This window comes from Periophthalmus magnuspinnatus, chromosome 2 (assembly GCF_009829125.3).
Source record: "Periophthalmus magnuspinnatus isolate fPerMag1 chromosome 2, fPerMag1.2.pri, whole genome shotgun sequence".
Classification (NCBI taxonomy): Eukaryota; Metazoa; Chordata; class Actinopteri; order Gobiiformes; family Gobiidae; genus Periophthalmus; species Periophthalmus magnuspinnatus.
This window is the reverse complement of record NC_047127.1, coordinates 9,512,071-9,528,581: the sequence shown is the minus strand read 5'-3', so window position 1 is coordinate 9,528,581 and position 16,511 is coordinate 9,512,071. Positions and strand designations below refer to the sequence as shown.

The 16,511-nt window shown below is 38.4% G+C and overlaps 1 protein-coding gene across 4 annotated transcripts in view; it reads right to left on the bottom strand.

Moving 5' to 3' along the window:
• The window catches only part of LOC117384038 (microtubule-associated protein 2-like), a 79,144-nt gene that overhangs the window by 44,139 nt on the left and 18,494 nt on the right, over positions 1-16,511 (bottom strand). For all 4 annotated transcript variants that reach the window (XM_055228407.1, XM_055228410.1, XM_055228418.1 and 1 more), the window contains exon 2: positions 3,562-3,638. The gene's annotated coding sequence lies outside the window, so the exon portion shown is untranslated. The remainder of the gene's footprint in view (positions 1-3,561; positions 3,639-16,511) is intronic.

Genomic DNA, 16,511 nt, shown 5'->3' with positions numbered 1-16,511 from the left:
ATTAAATATCATGCTAAATGAACTCTAATTGGTCAATGAAGTTGTCAATCACACTTGTTATAGCAGTGGTTACAGTTAAATTAGCATGTGTGAGTCAAACTATACAAACTAAACATGATACTGTTCTGACACTGTCTATGATTCCATATCTGGCATGTTTCAGTACTTTCCCACAAAAATATGTTTTCTCATCTTTAGCGCAACAAGTACTTTCTTGTTGAAAGTGCAAAAACTGCATTGGTCCTTGTTCCATTGGTCGATCATTCCTTTCATTATATTTGGGTTAACAAACACCCCCAAACATGATAAAAGGGGACAGGCGTGACCCCGTGAAAAGAGGACATCCACAGGGAGACAGAGGCCCAGGAAGTGACAGCTCTCTGCCCAGCCACGGTGCACGCTGGAGGGGACGTAGACAGCAGCGTGGGAGGGGTAGTCTGGAGGTGACAGGAGCCCAACAGTCCCACTAAACAAACACAGCCTTATCAAACGATCGCAATATTACATTTTTAAGGGGTGAAAGGGATTCTCAGTCTTTCCATTGACTCAAAATTAAAAGTAGAAATTACAATGAAAGAATGAATGTGTTGTTATTCCAATGTCTGCTTGCACTCCCATATATAAAAATACAGTTTGCTTCAGTTAAAAGCAGTATATTGGCATTGACAACAATGAAATATCATATCAAAGGTTTGACATACCATTAGAACTCAGTCACTCAAACACACCCATACAGCAGTGCATCGATCCGTCTTAGAGTTCAGTGAGTGCAGCCAAATATTTAAGCCAGATGCCAAATTTTCAGAGAGTAACTAAGCCTTAAAAAAGAAGCTACTATGAACGTTGTGTCGATGCTGAACAAGCGCCAATGAGATGCACACATTCGTAATCGCATTTAACAAATTATATTTGATTTAAAATGATATAGCCCTTCACCTGGTAGTGGCGGTCATTGTAGCCACAGCTGCTCTGGCGCAGACTGACAGAAGTAGGGTTCCCAATTTGCTCCATTGGTCCCTCTGTTGTAATGACTGGTAGATCAAAGGTGCAGACACAGGACTCAAAAACTGAACACAGTTTATTTCAAAGATACACAGCTGGGAGCTGGGTTGGCAGTTGAGGTGATCAGTGGGTCCAAAAAACGCAATCATGGGAAGATAAACTGACGACTTGGCAGCGTGTGAATAAAAAAGCAAAGCCTTTGTAGTTGTACGTTGTAGCTGGATTGATGATGGGCTGCAGGTGAGTAGTGGGTGGTAACCATAGGTGAGGGTGATGCCAGACTTTCCATCCAGCCCCAGGCACAAAAACACAGAAGGGAGGGGGGACACAGCACAGGAACACACAGGGAAAAACTAGAATCTTGACACCCTCCAACCACCTCTAATATTCAAACTAGGCAATGTGAATGAAGTGTCTGGCCTAAGGACAAAACAACTGTTTCCACTACAGCCCACTGTTACACCTTATATTCCCAGTGGTCTCGAGATCAGGCATTTGGCAAGCAGGTATGGTCACATTAACAGGTTGTTTTTGAGTCATTAAAAGGCAAAAAATCCCTTATTTCATGATGTGAAGTGCCCCTCAGGAACAAGGCCAAAAAATACAAACTGCAACTGTCAAAAGTTTCTAGCGACTTTCCAAAAGAAGAATCCCAAAAGAAGCAGTGCACTGAAAGTCATATTTATATTTTACATTTCTTACATAGGTGGGTGAAGTATATTGCCCAAGAACACAACAACAGTACAGTTTGAGCTAAGATCAAATTCTCAACTTTCAAACTCATGGTCATACTTTGTCATAGCTGCTTTGTCCACACTGCCACCACCTGCTCCGGCTAAGTCTTCGTCACTCAAAACAAACTTTTCAACAGCCAGCTTTCTCTATGCCCTTTGGTGTCACTCCCACACACCACATTGCTAACCGCTAACTGCTAAATGCTAACCGCCAACGGCCACATGCCAAATGACTATATTAGCACAAATAGCCACCGCCGCACAATAGAAATAACGCTTCATCCTTAGCTGCTGCGTCTCTGTGGGTGAACTTGAACAATGAACTCTAGACAGAGCAAGTCGCAAATATCAAACGGTCAGAGAGAACTGCCCGGGGCTATGAAAGTTAGCAAATACTGGTGCACGCATAAATTTGCTTGTGTGTAGGCTAAACATTGGAAGCCGTCCCTATAGTTTATTTTACTTTTATGGGGTATTAACTGCTAACATACCATATTTAGATCACAGTGTTACCTTCTCTTGTTTGGTAAATACAGTTTTTTTCAGTTTTGTCTTTGATGGTTTGATGGACTCTACCCTCCCTTTGCACTCTGCGCTAAGTCACTCCCCCTTCAGAGCACTATCGCAACACAATCAGCGTGCATTGAACTAATGAAAGTACTGCACATCGCATCAGCTAACCATGAGAAAGGTTCAAATAGTACCCGGGAGAGATTGCAAAAACACTCAAACATGCATGGATGAAATCTAAAACGTCTCCAGGCATGTCTTTGATGAGGGAACAACGTTATAACATGGTAGGAAAAAAATAATCGATTTTGCATACTGCCCCTCCTTAAGCATTAAAGTATAAGATTTCGATTTTAAATTCCATAAACATGACATGTGTCCCCCGGTACAAGATAAACATGCACAAATCAAACATAGCTTACTTGTAACAATTGTAAGGCTGAATTTTTATTTATTACAAAAATATTCTCTACGTTGGCCTAAAAAGACTCTCTGATCTGAATGGTCCCTACCTAAACCCCAGCACCTGCAGCCAGTCATTAATTTCGTTACAATGTCTGTAATTACTGGGCCTATCCACATGAAACAAAACATGGCACAAAGTCCAATGTCATCTCTCAGTGTATATGAGTTTGGATATTTCTTCCATAGAATTAGAGATATCATCAAATTGTAGCCTAGACCTTGAACGCAACCTGTTTTAGATTCCTTAACAGAGATATATTTGTAAGATTTTACTTTGACACGTGTTGTCATTGCGTCGTGTGAACTGAAGTCATTTAAGTCATGTTAGAATGTTGTTACTTCCTCAAAAACATACCTGGAGTTGTGTTTTGTTTCATTCACACATGTTGCAGTAATCTTGTGTTATTAGTCTTCTGTCTAGATCTCCAAAGCTCAAAATGCTCTGTTCCACCTTGTGATGTCATGAAGTGGTAGTTTTTAAATTAACAGCTACCTTTTACCTTTAGTTCAGTAGAGATTGAAAATTCCAGAGCTGAAATGATCCAAATGATTCTAGTGAAGGTGTATAGGGTTTAAAAAGACAGTGAACCTCTTCCTGTATTACCACGTGATGACATCACAGGGTGGAACAGAGCGTTTTCTGTTTGAGAGAAGAACACAGCCAAAATGTGCAGGAAACAACATTATCACATAGATCACAAATTAACGTCATATGGGCCCTTTAAATATAATGATGTAACTATGTTTAAGTGAAATAAGTACTCCAACATGCTATGCACTTTAAAACAAAAAGTGTTACCAAGGAAACAAATATCCCTGCGTCACTGCGTTATGTCTGCACAGCTCTTACCTGGACAAACAAACAGCTAATCCAGCTTGGTTCCTGCGAGACAGTAAACTTTCGCCAGATGTGTTCGGGAGCAGGGTCTGGAGAGAAAGAAAAAAAACAAAAAAAACAAATGAGCTACGTTAGCATCATCGCTACGTCCACAACACAAAAGTGATGCCGGCATATACCCGTAGCATTGCAGCACCCCCAGCCACCGGCCCCTCCCCTCCCTATCCTGCAAGAGGGGAGGGGAGGGGAGAGGAGGGGGGTTTGTTACTTGCATCAAAATTGAAATGGATACCTCTCAGCGCTCCACTGAGAATCTGTCGCACTTGTTCCGAACTGACTTAGCTCAAGCGTAAGAAAATATATTAATGCAAGCTTTGATGAACAAATAGTAACAGTGTGCGCTTGGGTTGTCCCTAATGCTAAGTAATGGCAGTGTGGTGGCGGAGCTCATTTGCAGGCACGGGCGGCTGCGGTCGGAGACAAAAGCGGGAGAGGTGGGGGCGGGTGCGTGGTTGGGTGGGTGGGGGCGAGGAGGAGAGGAAGGGGAGGGGGTAGTGGCGAGGGGCTAGTGGGGGTTCCAGACAGACACACAGGCAAGAAAGCGCTGCTGCAGAGGCCCCGACCAGCAGACGCTATGACGTTGCTAATTCTAGAAGAGGTTATGTGCAATTTTTCTTTAGGTTGGTGACAGATTTTTGGTTGGTGACAAGATATTAGTGGAAAGATTTGGGTTGATTTGGGGAAAAAATTTGTTGTGATTTTTCTGAAAAGCATCGCAACTGCAATTTGATGTGCTATTCATGTATTAATAACAGGACATTGTTCAAATTTCACCTTTTAAATAGGGCAGGATAACAGGCACAAAATAAGCTATGAACAAGAATCACATTTCTGAACATGTTTTAAACTACAGGGTTGTTGTACATGGTTACACTGGATCCATTCTAATTGTGATTTCGATTTGATTAAAATTCATTTTGTAGCCTGAATTAGCGGTAACGGTTAAGCAAACAAATGGACTTGTGGTGAGAAATGTAACAATATAACATGAAATGGTACAATAGTGAGTCAGAATATCGGCTATCTCAGTCTACAGGCTTTTTCACACAAAGATTTCACCTTACTGTGATTCACCTTACTTGTCAAAACACTACTATTGCTAATGCTTCCATTTACAACACCAAAACAAACAAAAAAAAAACCCAAAAAACTACACTACCAGTCAATTTTTTGCTTTATTTTTACAACTTTTGACATTATATACCTATGGAAGACATCAAATATATGAAGCAAAATATATGGAATTATGTAGTAAAGAAAAAAAGTGAAATAACTAAACTACTAACTAAATATTTTTCGACAAAGCAAAGAGTTTTTTAGCGTTTTTTTCTTTGCTACATAATTCTATATATCTTGCTTCATTTTCTTCTGTATTTAGATAAAAATGTAGAAAGTAGTAAAGAAAAAAAAAATTGAATGAGATGAGAACTGCTGAAGCAATCCAAGAATCCCATGCATTTCAGAACATGTTTGTAGAGGTCTAAACTACAGGGTTAGCAGCTTTTACACAGAATAAGACCCCGCGCATATGACATACTTGCTTTATATATCTGATGTCTTCCTTATGCATCTAAAATGTAAAAAGTAGTAAAAATAAAGTAAAAAAAAAACATTGAATGAGATGGTGTGTCCAAACGTTTGACTGGTTGTGTAGGTCTGCTAAAATATCCAATAACATAATTGTCGAAAACTGGGCAAAACAACACAACGTTTTTCTTTTAAGCCAAAAAGCAAAGTCATGCGATTCAAATTTGTGGTTCTTTAAGTCGGCCATCTTCCTCGATTGCCAGCGCAGGATTGGAGAGCGGTCAGGAGCCAAGTGCTTAGTTCAGGGTCAGATGGAAGTACCTCTTAAATAAGGCTAAATGAATCACTCGGAAAACCATGTCAGGTCAGTGTGGTTTGTCAAGAAGCAACATCAAAAAGTACAAAGTATCCAAAAAGTATAAGAAGAAGCTATTAATCTCCATCTTACTTTAGCCTAGTATTATTAACCCAAATAAGAGGATCCCGAAGAACTGTTATTAACTTGTCAGTGTTGAGAAAGCAAATGAATTATGCACGAAAAGTTCTACATTACAATTATAATTTTAAATAGATTTATAGTTGGGCAAAACATAATAATAATAATAGCATAGAATTAAAGGGCCTGTGTCTGAGCTTTTTACCCAAATACATGGGAAAGTACAGATGTATTGTATAAGCAGCTCTTGAACATAAAATGAGTCTAAATGGCAACAGTAGCTCAGTTGGTAGAGTGTTTGTCCACTGATGCGAACGTTGGTGATTTGAATCCCGCTCTCGACATAAACATCTTTGGTTGAGTGGTCAGATCCAGTGACCCACAGGTTGGCGGTGCTTTATAATTACAGATCTAATTATAAAGCGTTTTATTGTCTGATAATCCGGACGTGAGCGCTTAGCATGCTAGTTGTTGTTAGCATTAGTGTGACTCTGCTAAAACTGCTTTTTTTGGCGTCCTGTTGAAACCATTACAGACAAACCTGTAACATTTCCATAGAGATGGGCAGGTAGCAGACCTTTGCACCATAAAAATTACATAGCGCACCATAAAAATTTCATAGACTGAAGTGACCCAAGAATCCCATGCATTTCAGAACATGTTTGCAGAGGTCTAAAGTACAGGGTTAGCAGCTTTTACACAGAATACAGCTCCACGGAGACACGGGGACGCTTGTTTCTCAAACTTGCTCCAACATTCACAATTACGATTTCCATTTGCGTTTAATCTTTTGGTCATTAATTTGAATGTAAACTTTGTGGACTTTTCCATCATCTCCGGACTTGATTAGAAGTCTATGGAGAGCAGTTACTAGCATCTAATCTCTATGTGGGTTTCAGTGCCAAGAGCAGAGGCTGGTCGGAGCTAGCACCCATCTGCCAGACAGCACGCAGCCAGACAGCAGCTCAGAGGAGTGGGCTATAATGTGTGAATGGCAAAAGGGTGCAGGGCATATGCCGAGACTTATGATATAGAGTTTTTGAAGTAAATGGTAAATAGTATTGGTCACATTTTTATATAGCGCTTTTCCACCTTGAAGGTCAAAGTGCTTTACATCAAGGAACCACTCACCCATTCATACACCAATGTACGCAGACACTGGGGTGAGGTGGGTTAAATGTCTTACCCAAGGATACAACGACAGCATTCATCTGTGGGAGCTGGAATTGCACCGCCAACCCGTGGGTTAGTGGGTTATTGACCGTTCGAACAATGATGACAAACACTCATCTGAGCTACTGTCGCCAAGCACAATTATTTCCTCGACAAACAATAAAATCTCTTGTCTTATCCTGCATGAAAACTGCTAACCCTGTCATTTAGATCTGCACAAACATGATCTGAAATGTGATTTTTGTATTACTTGGTCAGTTCATAATTAAGGCTTTTTATCATTTCTTCTGCACGTGTTTAAAATGTGAACTTTGAAAAGAATTCTATTATTAAAACATAAATCGCAAATGACTAATGACAGACGACAATTACAATACTTTACATAACAGATAATAAGAGAATTGCCCCGTATATGTACTTAAAGGTGCACTATGTAACTTTTCTGGTGGGTACAAAACCTCCTTGAACCATGGAGAAGTCCAGAGCATTGCATTAAATTGATCATAATGTTGTCATGATACAAACATTTCAAACTCAATTTCGATATAAGAAACAGACTTGATACTCAATACTGATTCAATGCCACGATGATAAGACAAACAATAGAATGTGGTTTTCAGCATTAAATGGTAGTACTTTCTCTTATACTACCATGTGGCCTTATATCTGTGTAGTGGTCCATGGGTGTATACTAGTCTATGTGGTCTTATATTTGGTCTGACACAGCTCAAGATCTTTCTAAAGCTATTCATGAGAAGTTCATTTCTGTCCTGTGAATGTGACTTTTTAGTATCAATACTTGCTTAAATGAGTATGTAGTTTCGATACTAGTTTTAGTATTGATTAATATCTGATCTTTGACAGTTCTGACAACCTTACTAAACCTACTTGACTCACTGGAGTTGTTATTGCTTTGCATGGACTATCCCACAGTGCTGCATTAAATGGATCTAGTTTGTGTTCAATTAAAGGTGTTTTTAAAATAATATTGAAAAGCCTGACTTCATATCATAACTGGGCTTGTCTATCCGTACACTTGATCTCTATATTGGCTTGATTGGAACTTGACTGGGAATTATTACGTAAGTGTTGTGTTTGGTTACCCCCTGCGAGACAGAAGCGGTATAATAGGATTGTATGTAGCATTAGCCCCATGCGTATACACATCCCCATGTAATCTGCCTGTTCCATTCACTCAGTCACTCACTAGTGCCCTTACAGACAAGTAGTATAATTCACCTCCATGTTCCGTTTTGAGTTAACTAAAATCTCAGCAGCTCTGGTCAAAAAAGTGCTGTGTCCAGTCCAGCCGGGTTTCACTGAGGAGGCACATCTCCCACTGCTGCTGCACTCGGCACAATATGAGCCATAAACAGGTGCATAGTATCTGACACTGAGGAGAGTCTGGTTCAGAAAAGAGTTCAAAATATGGTAATGAATGTAATCAGTGTGTTTTGTCATCTAGCTAAATGTTCCCAGCATAAGCCATATCAATGTTTAAAGAACTACCATGTCACTTTTTAGCTAACAATGGACTAAAATAAAACCTTTTTTTCATGTTGGTTGTGTTTACTGCACTGAAAAACTGCATTCTTACTACGAGTGGGCTTGCATCTCCACAAACCTGTCTCTTATTTGGCCTGGAAGAGGGCCTCCTCCTGCTTTCCATGGAAATGTTACTTTGACAGTAATATTCCACAGTATGGCATAAAACGTATTGGTTTTAACTTTGTAATTCATGGAGTCATGCAGGTGAAGTGCCACCTCCAGAAAGTTACACAGTGTTGCACCATGTTTTTTGGAGTTTTTGACTAAAATGTGCATCCTGAGACTAGCTAGAATTATTAAAATAACTTCACAGAGGAGCTGCTGTAATTGGCAATAAAAATCCACAATTCTACAAAATTTCACGTAATGTTCATAGTTCAAGGTAATAGTTTTGAAGTTAAATTATGCTAATGTTGTTGTTTTTCCACTAGCCGCTCTTAAGGACCTTGAGGTCAGAGGTCATCGGAGGCGCTAGACAAAAGAAGGTAATCCTCTCAGCTCTCAGATGTGGAGAGGAGAGCACTGTCAGGACAACGTGTACGGGCGCCAGGGTAAATACGTCACACGGCTAGCTCATAATAGCCACAGAGCGTGTTAGCGAGTTGGCTCATTGGCTGATCTGACGCTACATGACTAAGGTAAAAAAGGTGAGTTCTAGGTAGTAAAATCGAAACAGTGGGTAACTTTCAAAACTATATTTACAACATTACACTGGCAGTAGACAATCCAAGAAAACACAGTGATCTTACAGTATTAACAGCATATCATCGTGAATAAGCACAGGTTACTGGAGTTTTACCGAAGTTGACACATTCATAGATTATTGTAAAATATACAACAATATTGACTATATGAATGTAAATTTACAGCATGTTACAGGATTTACAGCTGTCGGATGGTCTCAAATGTATGTAATCAGTGAGTATTTATGCATAATTATCTGTAATTAAAGCAGACATTAAAAGGGTTTCGCTGTTTTAGGCTCACGTTGGTGGGATAACACTTGGGGTAGATATAGATTATAATTTTACACCAATCAAGAAGCAATTTGTGAAGAAAATGACAGGAATTAATGAGTTCTAAAAAAAAAAATTGATGATATCACAAGCAAGCTCAGCACAATTTATATGGAAGAAACAAATTTTTTGATACTTTAAACATGTTCTCCATAAAATAAAGGTGTTTTCTTATCGTTGTATTTTTATAATAATAATTTCTGTGAACATTAGTGTACAACAAGTAACAGTTCTCTAGTGTGATTTCATAATTTCCAACCAGGAAGTAAAATTTTAAAGCTAAGAGATCTCCAAATTAGAAAAATAATGATCTTAGCTGTGTTTTAGTAAAATCGATAGTCGAACTTGTCATAGACACTTTAATCATGTTATAACAATGTTCTCTTATGATTAGTTGATTCATGCAGTTTTGAGTAATCCTTTATTGTCCTGCATCTTGAGTGCTCTGCTGCTCCTGTTTTCATCTACCCCCTATGCCCGCCCACTTCCCTATACTAACTTGCTATTATTAAAAAAACAAAAAAACAAAAAACAGTATAAAAAAGATGTTGCGTAACCAAATTTCATCAATAAAAACAAATAAAATGAAAGAGCAGTAGGCCTATAGTCGTTAACTGGTCTAATAAATGAAAATCCAATGGTTGCCACGGTGATCTGCCACTACAAAGAAGCGTAAAATTACTCGAAATGCATGAATCTATCTTTGTAAATGTTTGTGTAGAGAAACAGTTATCTGTATGAGCTTGTGCCAGCTGCTGTCAGTAGAGTCACAGTGAGGGCAGAGATGTGAAAACTGCTAAGACAGAGCGCTAAGGAAATGAACAAGTCACAGCTGCCAAGAGCAAACCACACACACGCTTAGGCCGTCCATTCATTAAATACTATAATATGTGTCATCTGTAAAGCAAAGACTCAGTCCATCATTTGGGATGTGGGACATTATTATGCAAAGTGTCAAGTCAGCCTGTCACAGTAACACAATCTGAAATACGATATATATTGCTGAAGGAAATATACAAAATAAACAATAATATTGAAACTAATTTATCCCCCCAAAAAGACACGAACTGAAATAAATGAATAGCAGAATGAAACTGTTTAGCAGTTTGTATCTATAATGAGTCATACTAGTTATGTATTCAACTTTCTACAGTTCAAATCTAATCATAGGAGAGAAAAAAGTGTGAAGTTTGTACTGTAAAATCTAGCTTATCTGTTCACATGGCAACAACAAGATACATCAACATACATACAACAACAACATTAGTTAGATGAATTCAGCTCTGTTGCACAACGGTAGCTGGCTAGTTCCAAGTGGAGGGACAGTCGGACTGACCATTTCCAGCGTAATGCCGTCCCTATGAGGTTTTTGCAGAGTTAAGCTAAAACCAATAAATACTGACAGATGAGGCAGTGGACAGGGAGATGGGGGTGGATGTCACAGGCGATATGTTAAACTAAGCCTGTCGCAATATCAAGTTTTGAAGTATGATATATTGCTGAAAAAGATATATATATGATAAACGATAATATTGAAAATAATTTATGCCACTGACACAACAACCTTTAAGTAGAAATATCCCCCAAAAATATTCTAAATTCATTATCTGGTAAAAAAAAACAAAAAAAACCCCCCAAAACTCAAATAAATAGCATAATGAGACTAGTTAGTTTGTATCTATAATAAGCCATACTCGACAATACTCGACCGTTTAGAGCACAAATCATATCGTAGTATCGTACAAAATAAAATAATAAAGAGACCCCAAAGAGTACACAGAAAAAGTACCACGATAAATATTAAAATTACTGTTCCATCTCTTCGCTGGAGGGCACTTCTGCTTTTAGAAAGGTATGTCTTTGCGTGTCAGTGCTAATGCTAACTTCTCTTAAAACGTTAAATGTAACATAACAACAAATTAAAATTAGTTGTAAGGATGACCAAATTATTTTTAGGTGTAGATTATTTCATTCAGTGGCGTTACGTAAATATTTATTAGGCTCCGAAATTAGCATTAGCGTTAGCCCCGAAACACAAACCAATCTTAACCAATAGAGATTGAACTAGTGACTATCCAGTTCAAAGACAACTGCTTAACCACTACACCACTGCTGCCTCCACAAAAGCCAGACTTATATCCAAATATCTAAGTAATCTACCTTCAATATGTTAAGAAATGTGGCTCTGTACTAGCTTTCAAAATGGTGCTTATTTCAATTTAGTGGAACAACCCCAAAATCTACCAAAAACGGCTGTGTCTCTGGAGTCGCATTTTACCACCCAACATGCTGACCTCCAACTGACCCCCCCACAGCCCCCCCCCGCACATCCCTCACAAAACACCGCCACATAAAAATCTGTCTGTCACTCTACTCGAAATAATCCCAACACAGGAAATACCACTAATATGAAGTACTCTAGTCAAGTCTGCTGCTCCAAATATAGTCCAGGAAGTATACGCTTATAGAAGGCCTATTTTTTATTGCTTTTTTTTTTTTTTTTTTTTTACTAGAATGTGCCTTTCGAGACTAGACGATGTACTAAAATAAGTTTAAGAAATATGCCTGACGGACCCTGGCAGAGAAGTTGAAGTTAGCATTAGCAATGACCATCGAACATTAGCTAGAGAGCTTAAAACGAATGCTAAAAATTATGGTTACACAATACATTGCATAAATATCGATACGGCAATACTGGCTGGCGTAGTAATCGATATCGCCAGAGTTTGAAAGGAAAACTGGCAAAAAAGGCACATTATAATCATGATTTTCCTTAGCGTATTAAGTTCTCAGACTTGGGTTGGTATTGATTTAGTTTAGTTTGTACTTTCACACAGTTTGGCTAGTAAATGAAGGCAAGTACATGTTCAGTAAAATATGTTTTTTCTCAAATCACTTTTAGCTCTACTAAAAATGCTTAAAACTGTGGAAACTCCAGTATACAATTCCATAAAACTCCATAATCAAATTTGGGTAATTGGGAATTTAATGGTTTTGGAAGACCCTTTTCTGCTTAATCAAATCTGAACACAGGAAACTCCACTACTATGAAATACTCTAGTCAAGACTCCTGCCCTAAATATAGACCAGGAAGTATGCGCTTATAGTAGTTGAGATGCAGTGAATGGAGTCTACTGTTTTTATGGACTCCAATCAAAGTGTGCCAGGCTAGCGTGCACATATGAAGCTAATTCTGGCTAGTGTGTGCCAGGCTAACCCGCTAACCACAGGGTGTAGCCGCTAGCTTTGAAGCGCAAACATAAGCTACTGTACAAAAAAAGTATTACAACATGGAAACGAAAAAAAAAGTTACTCGGTAGAACATTACCGTCTCTGTTGCCTGAAAATAGTGAAGAAAAAATAAGCAAACTGGTAGCTACACTGACGTCTGGAATGGAGGTGAAATGTTTTAAATGTCAGTCCAGGTTTGTGGGAAATACGATAAGCCTTCAAGACAAAATGTAAAGGTTATAGAAGATGGAGGTAGTAGTGAAATGCCACCGTGCATCAATATAAAACAGGTTCAAAGGTTGAGCAATTGAAAAGTTTGGATCAGTAAGCAGTAAGGCATTGTATTGCAGTGACTTATTCAGTTAAAAGTACATAACATAATATCAATATGCCAATAGAGTGGGGACACTTTTAGTCAATGTAAAGGTGTGATATTATAGATAATTCACTTTTGATAATTTAGGTTGGGCAGGGCACTACTAAACAAATAAAAATCATCCTCTCTCTTATCGACAGATCATCATACTTGAGTCGTTTATACTTTTTTTTTCTTTCAATTCTAATTTCATGATCTGAAATCTGACCAACACTCTCCCAATAACACAACCTAACATCTAGGCTATTAGTTACTGTTTTCTTTGTTTATGTGCTGAATTTTTGGCAATGATTGTACAAGTGCATGCACTGATTTTTATTTTTGTTCTGTTATCTGTACTGCTCCCCTAGTGGGACAATAAAGTTTATTTTATCTTATCGGAAACAAAACAGACTTGAAAGCAACTGTATGTAACTTTTGCCAAAAAATATATTCAAATAATTGCTGATGTTTTGGTTGTTTATTGCACTAAAAAAGCATGTCACTAAAAAGAACACACTGCATGGGCTTGCATCTCCACAAACCTGACTCTTATTTGACCTGGAGGAGAGCCTTCTCCTGCTTGTCTCCATGGAAATGTTGTTCCTTTGGCTATAATCTTCCACAGTATGACATAAAACCTCTCCATGGAGAATGTTCCGAAGTATAGTTTTGACTTCCTAATCCCACAGAATCATGCAGGTGAAGTGCCACCTCCAGAAAGTTACATACTGCACCTTTAATCAGTGCAATTTTACATAAGTGGTACAATGTCTTCCACCAAAATCTGAACCCTGCTCCAAATAGGGTGTATCAAAAATTAAATACTAATCAAATCAAAAATCAAATACTAATCAAATCAAAAATCAAATACTAATTGATACTAAAACTTTAAGCAAGTATCGATACAGCAAATATCACATTCGCAGGACAGAATATGAGATTTTCTGAATAGTTTAGTGTCATCTTGAGGTTTATCAGAACAAATATAAGACCTCATGCTAAGATAAAAATTCATTGTGGTATGATAATCGATATTGAGTGAATTCCATGGTATAAAAATTGAGGTTGAAATTTTAGTATCATGAAAACGATAGCTCCAAACCACATATTTTTACTTTTTTGGAACAATACTTGACAACAAAATTGGACAACTGTCTATAAAACTAGCAGCTTTTGTACTTGCCAGTTGTAATGGGTAAAACATGCATATATGACTTGTTCTTGAATCTCTATGGACTATTGTCTCACTGCCGCAGATGTGGCTGGAGCGTTAGCCTTTAGCTCCTCTCCAGATGTTAGCCGTGTGAGAGGCGGACGTGAGGGCTGCTATGGTGAGGACATGGGGGAGACTGAGGCACGGAGCAGCGGAAGTCTCTGGAAGTCTCTGGAAGTCATCAGCATGGACGTGATGGACTGTCGCCACATGCAGCGCAAAATATACAAGAATCAATCAGACAAACACAGAGCTTTCGGAAATAATGAGCTCCTGGTTTAGTCCAAGTTTAGCCCTGGTATAATCCTGCTTCAGACCTGATTCAGTTTAGCCCAAGTTTAAACCTGATTATGTTCAGATCAGATCCAATTAAGTCACAAATTTACATCTGGCTTAGTAAGTTAAAGGTCCATTCTGTAACTTTTCTGGTGGAGGATGTGCAAACCTGCTTGTTTACATGGAGGTGTTATTTCTTTGTTTCACAGTATGGCATTAGCATTTATTCAATTACAAGACTAGTGTTTTTATTGCTTAAAAGTACCTTTAAAAACATGCATTCTTACTGTGAGCGGACTTTCATCTCAGAGCTGATTCCAGGAGAAACAAGAACATCTCCATGGAGACATGCATATATGAGCTTGGACTCACTTCCAGCTCCTTCGACTCTGGCTCCAATTTACTTTCTACTGAAAAACTGTTGTCCCTCTCTCTGTAACTGCTGCTGACAGGCTCTTCATTTTGGTCTTAGAATGTTCATATTAACCCGCACTACATGATCCTGATGTATTTATTTTGGTATTTTGTCTGTAAATATGAAGATGTGAACATTAAAAACAGGTTTGCTAGCCTCGATGAGCTTCATTTGACTGGAGCCAGATGCTATGGGTGACCTCACACTCCCTTAGTCCACTTCTTTATACAGTCCTTGCTCAGCCCCAATTAAAATTTAGTTTGGTCCTTGGCTCAGTTTTAACCTTGGTCTTAAGTTAGATCTAGTTTTAGAAGTCCAGTCCTTGTTCATACTAGGTTTGGACCTTGGATCATTTAGGCCAGGATTTGCCCTGGCTGGGTATGAACTTTTTTTAAAATCCTAATTTAGTCCTTTTCAACCTGTTCAAGACCATGACCATGGTTTAGTCCTAGTTCAGTCCTGGCTTAGATTTTACAGTGACTATAATCCTCTATGATGTATACAACCATGACCAGGATACATATATAACAGTAGACCAGTGTAAACTCTACCATAAACTCCAGCCTAAGCTGTAAACTAAGCAGACATGCACCAACACACATGTGGAGCTGCAGTCCACATCTGTCAAGTGTCTGAGGCCCGTTTATCACTGAGGCGTGTCTGAGGGAAACCGCCCTGACAGCCAAGCATCCAAAACAGCCACCAAACCAGCTCTCTTCTCTCTCATCTCTCTTCTTCATTCTTTCTCTTCTCTCCTTTCTATTCTCTCTCTCCTCCCACAGCACAAATATAAGGAGTGAGTCATGGACAGAGATGCAGAGATGGACTTTTTGGCAGTGGAGACGCAACACCCTTGGAACAGTAGAGATGTAATTTTGAGGTTATTTTAAAGACGTTTTATTTAGCTGCAAGATTAATCGCCATTAAAATCGATTTTTCAGAAACTGCTTTTTAGAAACTGCTCACCCTGTAGTTTAGATTCATGCAAACATGTTCTGAAATGTGCATTAGTTGGTCAGTTCATATTTCAGTCTTTTTGTAAATTCGCCTAGACCCATTACAAATGTGAACTTTGAACTGAATCCTATTATTGAAATTTCAAATCTTACTGCAAAAAATAAAAATCACAATTGGATATTTTTCCAAAATTATCCAGCCCTACTGTTTTTGACAGAGAACGCAAGTAAATGTGGTTCAATTTCAGTCCAAAAAATTACCCAAAAGATTTTTTTTTTCTTTTCTTATTTCAAGCAAATAGTTTAATGTCATTGGCATAGTCTTTTACCCAAGAGGAAATTACTGGACTTGAAGCCATATAGAGCACCTATCATTTGCAAACTGGTTATATGAAGAAAAAGTTCATAATGAATCAAACAAAAAAAAATAAAAATTTAAAGACTTTAACTCAACTAACAAATTGGAATCAAAATTGCATATGCCCATTTCCATATTGTATGCGGTATAGTGGCCAAGTAATTACTGCAGTTGACAATGGGGGTGTTTAAGCCAAATGCAAAAACTAGTTCACCGCTGCTTCCACAACTTAATATATGTATTGTTTAAACTTTTATTTCTGTCAACTCAATAGGTCATTAACTTTCTGTTGTCTCTGGTTGTGGTACAGTAATTAAGTATCCTCGCTCCCACACATGCTTTGGAAAACAACACACCCCTGAAAGATAGCAAAGTATGTTAGCTTTCTCCACAGT